At 29.2% G+C, this 16,766-nt stretch overlaps 1 long non-coding RNA gene across 1 annotated transcript; it reads right to left on the bottom strand.

The window, feature by feature from the left end:
- Window positions 1-2,132: 2,132 nt before the first annotated feature.
- LOC140886169 (uncharacterized) lies at window positions 2,133-2,996 on the bottom strand. The gene is made up of 3 exons (XR_012151452.1): window positions 2,629-2,996; window positions 2,386-2,465; window positions 2,133-2,252 (listed from the first exon to the last, which is right to left on the bottom strand). It is a non-coding gene; the product is annotated as an uncharacterized lncRNA (long non-coding RNA).
- Between the last annotated feature and the right edge of the window lie 13,770 nt (window positions 2,997-16,766).

Raw genomic sequence — 16,766 nt, 5'->3', positions numbered from 1 at the left:
GTCGTGATCTATATCACGTCAGCCCTTTAGTGAAAAAAACTGAAATTCAAAAATGCATATTAGTCGACTAAGACTATAAATCAACTTACAGTGTGAAAAAATGAATAATATGTAAGTTGTAAAATTTTCAATTTTGATTATAGAATACTAAGTCAAAACTAGACAACTTACAAATTACTTTTTCAGTTTTCCCTCCATAGATACGGATATGTTCTTCTACTTAATTTTTTTCTATGAGAACTCATAGTCGCTATTTTTTGATGTGTATTGGGCTCGAGCTAACACAGTATCCTACAAATTAAGTTAGCCTAAATTGCATTGAGCAAACTCCGTGCAACAAGCTCGCCCGAGAAGATAACGTTGGTAGGAAGAGAATCAAATTTCTGACCAATTGTCAAGAGTTTAATTACCTACTTAAACTTTACCAACTCGGACACCTTTTGAGGTTTTCTTCTACTTTATTTAATAGGAAAAAAATATACAATGTTTGTCTTATATATTTAATATGGAAAAATATTAGACTAAAATCATAAATATTATTGAAAAACTGAAAGTTTATAGCATATAATTAAGACTCTCCACATAAATCTTGTAAAAATGTACAATAAATAATAAAAAGATAAAAAAAAAATTATTTTTTCATTAGAGTATTTTTTTAACGAGACAAATATTTATAGTTTGAAAAGAAACAATTTTTTAAAAGTTTTGGGAAAATTGTCTAATTTAATAGAGTGTGTAACTCTCTATATAACAAATAACAATCTATGTACACATAACATTATCCTTATATCTTTGCAGTTTGATATTTTATGTTGTTAAACTTTCAGTCTTAATTATATATGTATCTTTTAATTTTTGATAATTTTAGATATTCATCACCGGTAATATTAATCTGACACTGCACATGTCAGCACCATGTTGATATTAAATCAACGCACATCAATGCCACATCAAGACAATGTTGGAAAATGACTAAACTTGAAGAGAAAAATAATATATAACGAACTAAGGCTGAAATTTACCAATGACGAAAAAATAAATAAACAATGCCAAAATTAAAATACAATTTTCCCTAAGAGATACTACGTTATCTTTTCGAGTCTATGACAATTTCGGTAATGGAAGATACTAGGCTAGCCTTCGGCATGCACATTCTGTAAATTAATTTATTTAAATACTAGTAATCAATGTTCCGAAACCTAACTAGTATATATGGTTTTTTTTTCCTTCGGAAAACTTCCAACTAGATCGGAAATAATACATAAAAGAAAGGAAGAAAGATGATGGAAGAGTACTAAACAAGAGTTTTGATTATACATCTCAAAAGGCATGAATATTTATATTAAAAAAATCAATATAATATATGAAATTTTATTTTAGGAAAAATTGCAAATTTAGTCCTATATATTTGTCACTTTGCGATTTTGGTCCTTTATGTTTTCACATTTCAGTTTTAGTCCGCTATCTTTATTTTTTTGGCAATTTTAGTCCTTTTTCCGATGTGGCGCTGACGTGGCACCAATTCAGTGCTGATGTGAAGCTGACGTGTACAGTGTCACGTAAGCATTTTCGAATAAAAAGGACCGAAATTGCCAAAAATCAGAACATGTAGGACTAAAACTGAAATGTGAAAACATAGAGAACCAAAATCGCAAAGTGACAAACATATAGGATTAAATTTGCAATTTTCCCTTTATTTTATAAAATATACAAAGATTTACTTATATACCTGCACACACACATTTATTTATTTTTGTATAATAAGAAATCTCACCGAATATGAAAGTATATCATTATAAAAAATGATCAATATTTTTGGTATGAAGATTGATTAATAATCATTAACATACACATTTCTTTATCAATATGTAATTTATTCTTCTTTATATATGTATCCACCTATAAACCCTAGCTTTTTCCAAGCCGGCAGTGCTGATTACTTACGTTTATCTTCATGGCCCACTTCCATAACGGTTTCTGCCGCCATTTCCTGCTTCGCGCCGCCCCTATTGTTCCAAGTTTTTTCACACCAGGGGCAAGTAATTTTAAGCGATGCCGCCGCAGCTTTTGGCAATATTGGGTTGAAAAACTGCCGCAGCGTCGGAGCCGCAGGTGGCGGCAGTGGGTTTTCTGTTTTAACCGTTGATCGGAGTTCCAACAGTTGTCTCTTTAGTCGTCGATTCTCGTCGCTGAGCGTTTCGCAGTTTTTCTTCAAGAACTCGCAGTCTACCTCGGTTTGCTTCAGTTTTGTCCTGCATTAACAAATAATTAACATATATACAATTTTATTTTTTAAATTGGGATCCAATTCACAAAAATGGAGGAAATATAATTTTTTTTTTTATTATTAGAAAAAAAAAAAAGAAGAGAAATTTAACCATGCACCTTGCTCTTCGGTTCTGAAACCAAACTTCAACTTGTCTAGGTTTGAGATTCAATCTTTCTGCAAGTATTTGTTTCTGAGCCTGCATGCCCACCAAATTAATTAAATTATTTTTTAATCTAATATGATTTTTTTTTTAAAATATATATCAGAAAACAGGATTAATTAAATCCCGTGATTTTATATAATAATTCTTTCAAAATAATAATAAAAAAAAAAAGAATGCATATTATTATAATATATACCATTGTAAGGGAAGAGTGGTGTTCAAAACTCTCTTCAAGCAAGATGATCTGATCTTTCTCGAGCCTCAGCTTCTTTCTGCTACAATTATTCTTGGAATAATTTCTTTCACAATCCTCCGCCTTGCTCCCTTGTTTCTCATCCACTTGAATGAGTTTCGGGACCGAGCTCGAAAACTCGGTATCGTGGCCATTTTGGTGAAGCGGGATCGAAAGATCAAGAAAAATCACCGGCTTATTCTTCTTTGAGTTATAATCCCTTCTTGGCTCATACGTGGTTAAGCCTAACCCCAAGTCGAGCCCGAGTTTGATGTTGGAAGCTTCATATTTATCATCCATGGATGAAAAAGAGAAGGTTGTTAGGGGATGGAGATCTTTGTCTCTTTTCTCTTTTGTTGTCGATGAGATGAGAGACCAGGAAGGTGTTAGCTTAAGATTATTTTATATGGCTTTATTAATTATGATTTTAATAATTAATTAGTGAAATACATTTTAATTATGTATTTATTATATAGAGCAATTATTAATGTCAAAGAAAAAAGGACAATAATAATGGCATGCGTTAGGGTTATGACTCATTGGAAGAAACCAAACAAACTTAATTAGTCACTTAATGGAATCAATTAATTACTTGTTTTGATAGAGATTAATGAGAATTTGACTCATTTTTTGTTCACAAGAAGAACACAAGAATTGGGAATTGTTACTTGGTATTTATGCATTATTAAGTTATGTATTTAAAGCTAAATGAAATTGGTCATATTGATTAATTATTGTGATTTTTATTCAATTTGTAACCCCTCAAAATAAGAAGAGATTCATTGATTAGAGTCTCATTATTATTATTTTTTTTATTTTTCAAAAAAAAAAAATGATATATTGTTATTTAGTGTACGTGTGAGTTATGCCCTTTTAATTAGTTTACGTTTTTGACTATATAAATATTCCCCTTCTATCTGCGTCCGCTTAAAATTTGGGGGTTGACTTTGATTTTCGCCACGCGATAAAGATCATACTTAGGATGATTTTTATTTGACAGTTTACTTGGGATGGTTAACATGAAATAAAACTATTTTTCTTAATTCATTTTGTGTTTACTTGAAAAATATACCTTATTTGAGTAAACCAAAGTTCCAAATTATAGAAGGATTCTTGAGAATAGTATTAGAACTTAAAAGTCTATAACTCTTTCAATTCATTTTGTTTTGTTTTGTTTTGTTTTTTTTCAGATCTCTAGTAAGATTGTGTTACAAATCTATATTCATGAGATAAATCGATTTTATCTGGTATATTATAAAATTAATATATTTTCACGTAAAAATTAATATTTTTCATGAGTCGTATCTGATCGTAGATCTGTGAAATGATATCCTATATTGCAATATTAAAGTAATAAAAAGTGGCTTATAAACTCATGAGGTCACACGACTCACACAATCCGATAGTCAAACCTTTTGAGATGGACATCTCATGAGTTTATAACCTATACATTGATGCTCTCGTTGATTAAGAGCCAAATGTAGCAGAAAGGGCGACCTTGATTTATAAAATCATGAGGTCACACCACCCAATAGCTAGACAATACTTTTGGGATGACACCTCGTGAATTTATAACCTTAATCTGTCTCATAAAATTGATGAGTGAGATGATTACATATGACTATTTGTTTTTTTAATTTTTTTTAGAAAAATAATGTAAATGAATCAAGTCTATTTGTTGATATTTTCAATAGTGCAAATTTCGATCGCGAGTTGACTATAGTTGAACATATTTTTTATCGGAAGTTTAACATAAGATATTTAGTTATAAATTTTCCATTTTTTATAAAATAATAATTGTTTGTCCGTCAGAAATGACGTTAGTTAGATATTGTAAATATGACACCTTCATGTAATCATGTTAATGATTATAAAAATTAATTGTATTATATAATTACATTATATTCTCTATATTAAGTCAGAATACGAACAAGTGAAATTGGTTCAGATATCATCTTTCAACTTATTTACCAAATAATCTCCATCTACGATCTTTTTATTTTATAAATAAATATCTTATCTTACTATCTTATTAAAAAAGAGCACCACATAATAACCGAAATAAAATTAATTTGGTAGTAAAAAATGAAATATCTAGAGTTACGGATCATAGATGTCTAAGATTTTTTTTAAAAAAAATTTAGAGAGAGGTCTAATATTTTCGTATGATAATGATTGCAACTAAAAAAAATTCAACAAACAAATAATGTACTAAAAGAAAGCTTTTCAAAATTTGCAGAATATTTTTTTTTGTTTTTTAATTGTACGATCTATAAATCATTTATTTTACGGAAAATTGGACATAAATCCCTAATCACAAACTCCACTTTAAGTTCAGTCCTCATGTCATACATTCTTTTTCTGTACTTCCTGATGCACCAGAAACTTATTTTTAACTCCCTGTTTCACATATTTAATCTTTTTAACCCTTAATTCTTATTTTCCCTAATTATTAGCCCTAATTTCCTTCCCTTTGTTCTCCAACCCACTCTCGCCTCTTTCTTCTCCAACCCATGCTTCCTTCTTCTCTCAACTTGAGAACTCACGGGAGAAAAACCACGGCCTAAGAAACCCACTCACCTACAACACGACCCGCGAAGGTTTCGAAGAGGGCGATGACAAGGGACGAGTCGAAGCAACACAGGAGACAAAGGCTGTGAGTTTCTTTCTCCAAGTTTGATATTTTGGTCGATTTTTCCAATTGTTTATGCGATTTTGTGATTGATTGTGCTGGATATATTTTATAGAAGTCGATTTATTTATTTTTTGAAGCAAAAAGTCGATTTATTTTGCATTATATAATTTTGTTATTTTTAAGCTTAAACATATAGATGATCAGGATACCAAAGTATATAAGGCCGTGTAATTCTTCTCCATTTATATTCTGATTCATTTTTTCGAATCAATAAAACATAAGTATTTGTCTCTGTTCGTCACCTTTCTGCTGTTTTTTTGAATTTAGAGGAATTTTCTTAAAAGGTCTATATCAAGGTAGTATATTGAATTTTGGTAGTATTTCTATTTCGTTCTCTTTGTTCTTTGCTCTCTGTTCTTCGCACACTTTAATATATTGTTTTATTTTATGTCTTTTTATTATTGATTTACGGTAGTTTATTAGATAGTTTTATTTTGTGTCTTTTTGTTGTTGTTTTTATGGTAATTTATTTTGTGTCTTTTTGTCGATTTTTTTGGATTTGTATGTCCATTTGCAGCTGTTTTTTTGTTGTATATCTCTTTGTCACACTTTATTTTTAAATTCTTGTGCAATTAATTGGCACGATTTTTTGGGATTGAGAATAAAATACTAATTTAAACCGTAGAATGAACAATTTATTTTCATATGAAATGATCACTAATGATTTTTTCCTTTAAAAAATGATCACTAATTTAGTGATCAACCACTATTGCGTCAATTTTATTATTCACATCTACATATAATCACCGCAATCAATTTCTGCACTATTTCATATTGTTGTTGTAATTTTAGTCTTATTTTTATTTTGTTTTTGTTGTAGCTTATGCATTCGATGTGTGCTAGTTTGTTTAATTTAGAGAGATTTTCTTAAAAAGCATATAGGAAAGTAGTATGGTGATTTTTTACCTTTATTTAAATGAATTTGTTAAATTAGCTTTTTGATTATGTGATGTTCCTAAATTATCTTTTTTTACCAACAATTCTAATTAGATTATTATTTGTTCGATTTTTGAAGTGTGGATTTTTTAAGGGCGCGTTGTTGCCGCACTTTTCAGTTTGCTACATATTATATTTCAAATAATGGAACCTCTCTTGAAGTTTAATATTTTTTTATATCAAGCTATCATAGATCTTTAATATGTCAAATGAAGAGTATGAATTACAATGGTGTATTTTGCATTATGTTTCCTTCAATTTGTGTTAGTTTGTTTAATTTATCTGTCTTGTTTAGTTTGTTTTGATGGATAATTTTTAGTTTGTTTGATTTTTTTGGTGTGTTTTGCATTGTACGTGTTTCTTTGTCGTTTTTTTTAAGTTACTAAGTTTGATGGTATGTGTTGTTTGGACGAAATTTAGGAAGCGTATGATATATTAGAATTAGTAATGATGATATTGTTGTTTTTTCTTTTATGCACTAATGGTTAAAAATATTTGATGAAAATTAGGCACATATGCAGAGCAGAAAAGATGCAAATGATTCGAGGAAGAAACTAGAAGCACTAAATAAAAAATTTGATAAAGAAGTGTAGATTTTTGTGTTCCCAATTCACAAAAAATGGCACTTGTTCTTACTTGTATACAGAATATAGAAAAATGTGAACCGGGTTTTGTGTTGACAATAAGATGCAGATTTTGATTGTGGTATTTACACGCATTTGTGGGCGGTGCTCGTGATGACGATGAAGCATGGACGTACGAAAAATTATTGCACAATGAATAGTATTTAGAGAATATATCACCACAACCATTTCATGCGACAATAATTGGGTGTTCAGAAAAACGTCATGAAGATTTCATTATATTTTATGTTGTCGTTGGAGAGCAAACCATTTTTAGGTTTAATCAATTTTTTTTTTCGATTGAATGATTAGATGCAGGAAACATGCATATAATCTTTGGATACCGTGTATTTACTTTGAACTTTTTTTATCTAATTAATGCATAATATTTGGAAAAAAACAACTTTTTACCATCATTTGTATTTTTCAAGAGAAAAAAAACATTATCGACTTAATTATTGGCGCAAAATAGCTTATTTTAAATTAAAAAAATAGTCTGAATTCGTTACAAAATATGTATGGAAGATGTACCAAATTTAACTAATTCTCATACCACAATTAGACGTTATTATACTTTATTTTCAAGCAAAAGTACTACGTATCGTTACAAATGGTACTGTTTACCAACACCACAATGTCAAACATGTATGAAAGATGTACCAAATTTAACAAATTCTCATACCACAATTAAACGTTATTATACTTTATTTTTAAGCAAAAGTACTACGCACCGTTACAAATGGCACTGCATTTCTGATCACGCACCAACACCACAATGTAAAACATGTATGGAAGATGTACCAAATTTAACAAATTCTCATACCACAATTAGAGTTTGTTATACTTTATTTTCAAGCAAAGATACTACGTATCAATACAAATGGTACTGCTTTTCTAACCACGCAACAACACCAAATGTAAAAATGTATGGAAGATGTACCAAATATAACAAAATCTCATACCACAATTTGACGTTATTATACTTTATTTGCTAGCTAAAGTATTATGTATAGATATAAATGATACCGCGTTTCTGACCACGTACCAACATCACAATGTAAAACATGTATGGAAGATGTACCAAATATAACAAATTCTCATACCACAATTAGATGTTATTATACTTTATTTTTAAGCAAAGGTACTAAGTATCAATACAAATGGTGCTGTGTTTCTGACCATGCACCAACACCATAATGTAAACACATGTATGGAAGATGTACCAAATTTAACACATTCTCATACCACAATTAGACGTTATTATACTTTATTTGCTAGCTAAAGTACTACGTATTGATATAAATGGTACTGCGTTGTTGACCACTTCATTTTCAAGCTAAAGTATTTTTATTTATACTACAAAATTAGACATTTGATATGTAAACACGTATTAATCACAATTGATGATACAAAATTAGGACATTGGATTCATAGATAGAGTTGTTTTAACCATATATGTTACAAACATATACAATGGATACATATACTTGTGTTTGTTAATTACCATAGATGCTACTAAATTAGATATTAAAATGCATAAACATGTTATAATCATGATTGATACTAAAAATTTAGACATTTTATGAGTGAAAATATTTTAATCACCATTGATGTTACAGAATTAGGACATTGGATGCATAGATAAAATTGTTTTAACCATAGATGTTACAAACATAAACAATGGATACATAACATGTGTTTTGTTAATCACCATATGTGCTACCAAAATTAGACATTAGGACTCATAAACATGTGTCAATCATCATTGAATCATGCACTTGATGCATAAACATGTATATGATTGGCACATGTTTATGAATCATATGTCCTAATTTTGTATCATCAATGGCGATTAGCACATGTTTACATATCAAATGTCTAATTTTGTAGTATAAATAAAAATACTTTAGCTTGAAAATGAAGTGGTCAGCAATGCAGTACCATTTATATCAATACGTAGTACTTTAGCTAGCAAATAAAGTATAATAACGTCTAATTGTAGTATGAGAATTTGTTAAATTTGGTACATCTTTCATACATGTTTTACATTGTGGTGTTGGTGCGTGATCAGAAATGCAGTACCATTTGTAACGGTGCGTAGTAATTTTGCTTAAAAATGAAGTATAGTAACGTCTAATTGTGGTATGAGAATTTGTTATATTTGGTACATCTTTCATACATGTTTTACATTGTGATGTTTGTGCGAGGTCATAAATGCAGTACCATTTATATCTATATATAGTACTTTAGCTAGCAAATAAAGTATAATAACGTCAAATTGTGGTATGAGATTTTGTTATATTTGGTACATCTTCCATACATGTTTTACATTTGTTGTTGTTGTGTGGTCAGAAAAGTAGTACCATTTGTATTGATACGTAGTTTCTTTGCTTGAAAATAAAGTATAAGAAACTCTAATTGTGGTATGAGAATTTGTTAAATTTGGTACATCTTCCATACATGTTTTACATTGTGGTGTTGGTGCGTGATCAGAAACGCACTGCCATTTGTAACGGTGCGTAGTACTTTTGCTTAAAAATGAAGTATAATAATGTCTTATTGTGGTATGAGAATTTGTTAAATTTGGTACATCTTTCATACATGTTTTACATTGTGGTGTTGGTACACAGTACCATTTGTAACGATACGTAGTACTTTTGCTTGAAAATAAAGTATAATAACGTCTAATTGTGGTATGAGAATTTGTTAAATTTGGTACATCTTTCATACATATTTTGTAACAAATTCAGACTATTTTTTTATTTCAAATAAACTATTTTGCGCCAATAATTAAGTCGATAGTGTTTTTTTGCTCTTGAAAAATAAAAATGATGGTAAAAAGTTGTTTTTTCCAAATATTATGCATTAATTAGATAAAAAAAAGTTCAAAATAAGAACACGTTATCCGAAGATTATATGCATGTTTCCTGCATCTAATCATTCAATCGAAAAAAAAAATTGTTGTACTATTGGTCAATATTATGTATGGAAGCTGTACCAAATTTAACATAACACCATACCGCAATTAGTCTCTATTATATTTTATTTTTCATATATTGTACTACTGGTCAATATAACTGGTGCTGCATCTGACCACGCACCAACATCACCATTAATGTTACAAAATTAGAACATTATATGCATACATAATATTGTTTTAACCATATATGTTACAAACATTAGGACATTATATGCATACATAATGTTGTTTTAACCATATATGTTACAAACATATAAAATGGATACATATACACGTATTTGTTAATCATTATATATGCTATCAAATTAGACATTAAAATGCATAAACATGTGATAATCATAATTGATGCTAGTTATCAAAAGTCGAAACCAAGATTAATTAACATGAAAATAATTTATTAATCAACAAAAAAAAGTTGAAAAATTTTGCGTTTAGATTGTACAAATTTTGACAAAACCTCTCAATAAATAGGAGATACTCAAGGTATTTCCCGATAAAAGTATAATTCCATAAATTAGTTGACAAGTGACAATAATCCGTTCATATTACAATGATACAAATGTCATGAAATAAAATTGAGTCTCACAAAAAGATCATAAAGGCAACGATGTGCCATTAATACTTCCGCTGGATCAACTACACTTTCTTGTAGATGCATTCTCGTAAATTATGTGTTCTACTATCTGTGAATTGAAAAATATATTAATGTAAGATTTTTACTTGTAGGGAGACATAAGTCAAACAAATAAAAAATTTATGTTAGAAAAAGAGAAACCAAAGGTTAGTTCATGGGTTCTTTGCAAGTTCGTCGATTCTAGTCTTTTTTATTACCATCCATTTCAAATATGTCGGTTCCAAATGTGTATCCTATTGGAACATAGACCATTCCATGATAGGCTAATTGTGTAACTGCAGTCAATCTGCAACATATATATTAACTGTGATTATAAAGAGAGGAGTCATTAAATCGGGAACATGAACTATACCAAACAAGGATTCATGTTAAATTAATTAAAGAAAATAAAGAAGAAACTTTCAAGAATAAAATAAATGACAATCAGAAGGTCTCTCTCGTACTAATATTCGAGCATTGAATTTGACTAATGATCGGCTCGTTAGATTCATTTACATCACTTTCTTGGGTCGTGCTCTGGTACACGGTTTAGGCAACTACATGGTCTTTGATGTTTCACTTTTAAGCAACCTACATACTTGGTGATTTTGTACTACAAATATTGGACAATTAATTATCCTCCCAAAGTTTTTCTAGAAAAACAAAGCAAGAGTACATATAAGAGTGTCAAATAAGTCAATAGCAATCAAGTGGCAAGAAAAGAATACAACATCAATCAAGTGTCAAGAAAAGAATACCACATTCTACTCAATTTCTAGCTACCAATACATCAACATTAGACTAAATGAAGCATGTAAACCACTCTATAATCTTACAAATTCAATATTATATCACTTTTATGTTTATTTGAATTCAGAATTTGACGGTTGTGATATAAAATCACATCGATTGTAGAATAAGCTGAACCAGTTTGGACCGAACCAAACCGAACCGAAATTTCGATTAAACCAAAATTTCGGTTCTCCGAAAATCCAAACCGAAAACCGAACCGAATTAGGCGGTTCGGTTCGGTTTTTAACCGAAATTATTTTGATTTTTCGATTTTTTAAAAAAAAAATCTCCAAAAATCGGTTTTTTTGAAAAAAAATTAAAATAATTTTTTTTTTAAAAAAACTAAATATTTTTAGTTATTCGAAAAAAATTTTGGAAAAAATTAATGGTTAAATCAAATATTTGTGATTTAATACTTTGAAAAATATATTTGAAAATAACTGCACTTAGAACAAAAAAATTGCTAACGTTTTTAATTTCAATAATAATAATTTATGAATTTATAAAAATAATGTAATATATAATGTAAATATGTGTATATATAATATAATAAAATAACTTCATTACTTTTTAATTATTTCTATTTCAAAAATCAATATTTTTTAAAATCACTAAATCAATACATTTTTCAAGTTGAATCCATAATTCAAGTATGTTTGAATAATTAGATAAGTAATTAAACCAATTATGTTTTTTTTTTAAAAAGAACAAATGATGACTTTTGTTCTTTCAGTTTTTCAATAAAATTTTATGGGCACACAATATTGATGTACATATTAATTGTTTGGTAAAAAAATTTAAATTCAAAAACAAATAAAAAAAAGAAAAAAAAAATCGGTTCGGTTCGGTTAACCGCGAAAAAAAATCGAACCAAACCGAACCGAAAAATCGAAAATCCAAAAATGCGAAAACCGAAAACCGAACCGAATTTTCGGTTTGGTTTTCGGTTTGAACCATGCTAGTTGTATGGGGACTTGCACCCGGCAAGTCACCATGCCTTTTTTCTTTTTTTTTTTTAAATTTTTTTAATTGTTTAATTTGTTTTTATAATTTTTATAATTTATAAATATTTTTATTAAAAATGATTATGTATTTGATATTAAAAAGTAATTTTTTTTCTAAAAAAATCAAACTTTTAATTTTAATTTTCGACTTGATTATGAGCTAAAAAATTATTAAGATAAAAATTAAAAATTTAACAGGTAAAAAATTAAATAGATTAAATAAATTTGTTTTTAATCAGTTATACATATAAAAAAAATTAACTTAAATAAACATATTTTGATTTGTAAATATTTTTATAAAAAAATTATGTATTTGTTATTAATACCGTAATTGTTTTTTTAAAAAAATCATACTTTTAATTTTAATTTTGGACTTGATTACCAGCTAAAACAATTGTTAAGACAAAAATAAAAAAAATTTAACATGTAAAAAATTAAACTGATTAAATAAATTTATTTGTGAACAGTTATATTTATAAAAAATTGGTTAACTTAAATAAACATATTTTGATTAAAATTTTTGATTTAATATTAATATTAATATTGTTAGTTGTAAATTGTTATTTAATTATTTTTTTAAAAAAATCAACTCAGATTGATCGAGTTAGTCGGGTTCGAGTTCTTATTTTCAAGATGATTCCGGTTCGCCTCGAGAAATTTTCTATGTAATGCTAATATTAAATCAAAATTTTTAATCAAAATATGTTTATTTAAGTTAACCAATTTTTTATAAATATAACTGATCATAAATAATTTTATTTAATCAGTTTAATTTTTTATTTTTGTCTTAATAATTTTTTTAGCTGGTAATCAAGTCCAACATTAAATTAAAAGATTGATTTTTTGAGAAAAAAAAATTATGGTATTAATAACAAATACATAATTTTTTTTATAAAAATATTTATAAATCAAAATATGTTTATTTAAGTTAAATTTTTTTTATAAGTATAACTGATTACAAACAAATTTATTTAATCTATTTAATTTTTTACCTGTTAAATTTTTAATTTTTATCTTAATAATTTTTTTAGTTGGTAATCAAATCAAAAATTAAAATTAAAAGTTTGATTTTTTGAGAAAAAAACTACCTTTTAATATCAAATACATAATTATTTTTTAAAAAATATTTACAAATTAAAAAATTAAAAAAAAATAAAAAAAAAAGAAAAAAGTAGCAGCGTCCGCTGCTAGTTGGAGCGGACGCTGCCTATGTGGCAGTGTCCGCTCTCAGTGGCAACGGACGCTGCAAAATTATTTTGTAGGGTCGGCTGTCACCGACAGCGTTTTAAAGTATTTTTGAAATATTTTTCTACAAGCCTTATTTTTGAAATATTTTATTTTTTTAAATTAAAAATAAAAAAACCCTTCGAAAACTTGATCTGGGAAGCTACAAATAGCTTTGATCTGGATCGTTCTTGACGAGATATAAAATTCTTTGAGCTCAATCCTTGGTATGCTATCTAACTCAGAGCTTCGAAACTTTGATCTGGTAATCTGAGTTTCTGAGTTAGAATATAGAGCGAAGACTTTTTAACTTTTCAGATGAATTGAGATGTGATCTTATTGTTTCGTATGTTGTTCACTCTTGATTCTCTCCTTTGAATCTTCATCATCATCGCATATTTAAAACTTTCAAAACTAGCCAGTGACCCACCAATATTTTTTGAGAATGAGCCGCCAACATATCTCATAAATTGGCTCGCAAATCATGACTTTGAGAAAAAAACTTGACAATGTTTAAATCTTCAATAAATGACTTTTTCTTCTATCTAAACAACCTTTTGAAATAATAGCGGCAACTGAAGCTTTCATCCAGTTGTTTGATTTGTTCTGGCTGAAGACATTCTAGCTTGATCTGGGTGAAGAGTAAATATTTGATCTTGGCCGAATATACTTTAGCTAAGAATGATTTGAACTTGATCTGGTATTCTGGTTAAATATATGACATGGATAGGGTTTTTTTATATTTAATTTTAAAAAAATTTAAATTATAAAAATAATTTAAAATAGGATATTTTGCAAAAGTACTGCAAAACGTCCTTGCTAACAGGGGACCCTGCAATAAAAATGCAGGGTCCGCTATTTTGTAAAGCGGACGCTGTAATTTGCAGCGTCCGCTCATCCGCTGCCAGCACATGGGGACTTTGCAAGTCCCCATGTGACACCTTTGTTTTTTTTTATTTGTTTTTTAATTAATTAATTATATAATTAATAATATTTAATAAAATTATATTTAGTAGTATGATAATTTTTTTTTTCAAAATTCTAAATTTCGAATTTGATAACCGGATTGAAAAATTATGAAAAGAAAAAATATAAAATTTACAGTTAAAAAAATATATTGATTAAATAAATTTACGATTTAACTTAAATTTTGGTCAGTTGAGTTATATATTTATTTTAATCGTTTGAATTTGTGGAGATCTCTCGTTTACGTGGATGAATCTAGAGTAGTTAATTCAAATCTATTTAAACCAAATTGATGCAAAAATATTACAAAATTTCTCAATCCGAATTCAAGCCGAAACAAAATCATCTCGAAAATTAGAATTAAAATTATGGTTAAAAAATTCAATTGATTAAATAAATTTTTTTTGTGATCAGTTATCAACATATTTTGATAAATTTATTTTAATATAAATTTTATTTTTTTTGATAAATTTATTTTATTTCATATTTTTAATATAAATTTATTTTTTTATTAAAAATTGGTTAGCGGAGTTATTGACTTATTTTAATTCGTTTGGATCTCTGCAAGTTCTTATGAATTGTTGGGATCGGTTCAGAGGGTAGAGGGGGGGGGGGGTGAATACACTCTGAAACTTTTCTTCTACTTCTTTAAAATGATCAAGTGAAGTTTAGTTCACTTAATCAGTTTTCTCAACTTCTAAAACGTTTTGAACAACTTAAATAGTGCGGAAATAGTTCAGAGGTTTTAGTGATGCAAAGTTTATAATGCAATGTATGAGCAGGATGTGAGATAAGTGGCAGTAAATGCTAAAGCACGATTTTATGGAAGTTCGAAGGCTTAATCCTTCTACGTCTCCCCTTCTTCCACTTAGGAAGGAATTCACTAGAAGACTTTGGTTATTACAACGTCTTGTAATACACCCACTTCAGACTTAGGACTTATCCAATGCCTAATCCGAAACTCCTAGATTTACACAGATAAGATTCTCAGTTCTTATCAGACTGGTGGAAGCTTTCAGAGCAGCTTCAAGTCTCTTCAACACTGAGTATAGTTGAGTAGAGCTTCTCAGACTGCAGAGCGGTCGAGAGGCTTGAAAACCCTAGGATGATCCTTGACGATCAGATATGTGAACTGTAGGCGAGGGTTTATTTGAGCAGCAGATGATTGATCTTGTAAGTGTGCTCAAGTATATCAGATGAGGACTTCTGATATTAGTCAAGTGATTGAAATTTTTCTGAGTTGCTTGTCTCTCTTCGTTGTCTCGTATCACTTGTTGTTGTTGTTTGAGCAATCTTCCCTTTATATAGGTCAATCATCAACGTCTTTATTTTGAACGTTCTGATGCTGCATTGAATGCACATTTAATGCTCATAAATGCATTGATGATTCTGCATGAGGATCGTACACTGCAGACAACTTCCAGGGTCCAAAACTGGAATAAACGGTCGAATGCTTTATCTGCAGTCATTCTGTGTTTTTGCCATTTTGGTACAACCTGTTGTCTTGATTTGCAGGAGTCAACAAATCTTCTGAAACGCCGGTTCTGCTTTTAATAAAAGATCCTGCAAAGAATATCTTGTCATAGGTACTTGTCTCGAGATATCTAGATAGGCAGTTGGCATTCTACCGGTAGAGATATTTGTCCTCTGCTGGTTTGAATAACCAGTCGATAAGCTTGTGACTTCAACCGGTCGAGAGATAAAGGCGGTTGACAAGCTTCCGGTAGATAGATTTATCCTCTGCTGGTCTTGATAGCCAGTTGATAGGCTTGTGACTTCAGCCGGTCGAGAGCAAAGGCGGTTGACAAGCTTTCGGTAGAAGTTGTAGTAGGTTCCTGAAATACAATGGTTGGCAGCACATTCCTATACAATGAGTTGTTGTTTGTTATCACCAAAATATCGGATTCAACAATTTCCCCTTTTTGGTGATGACAAAACTTAAGTGCTCCAAGAACAATATGAAAGCATTAAAATGAACTTCATTGAGAGAATGAATTTCATTAAGTACAATAAGCATTTTTATTACACCTACAGAAAAAAAATGCGGCTGCGATAAGTAAAGAAGAGATAAGTTGTTCATCTTTTGAACCAACTGGCTCCTCCTGACCTATCGCCTTCTCTTCTTCTTCTGTCGGCTTCTTCTTTTCTTCTGGACTCTTCTTCACGTCTTCTTGCCTCTGCTCTACGTTGCTCTTCTTCCCCCTTTTTGGCATCACCTTGGTTAAGCCGAAGGATGACCTCAGTGAGTTGAGTGCCAAGGCAGGCTTGC

Source organism: Henckelia pumila, chromosome 3, assembly GCF_033568475.1.
Source record: "Henckelia pumila isolate YLH828 chromosome 3, ASM3356847v2, whole genome shotgun sequence".
Lineage (NCBI taxonomy): Eukaryota > Viridiplantae > Streptophyta > Magnoliopsida > Lamiales > Gesneriaceae > Henckelia > Henckelia pumila.
Note: the sequence above shows the minus strand (reverse complement) of the source record. Positions and strands in the feature narration are given on the sequence as shown.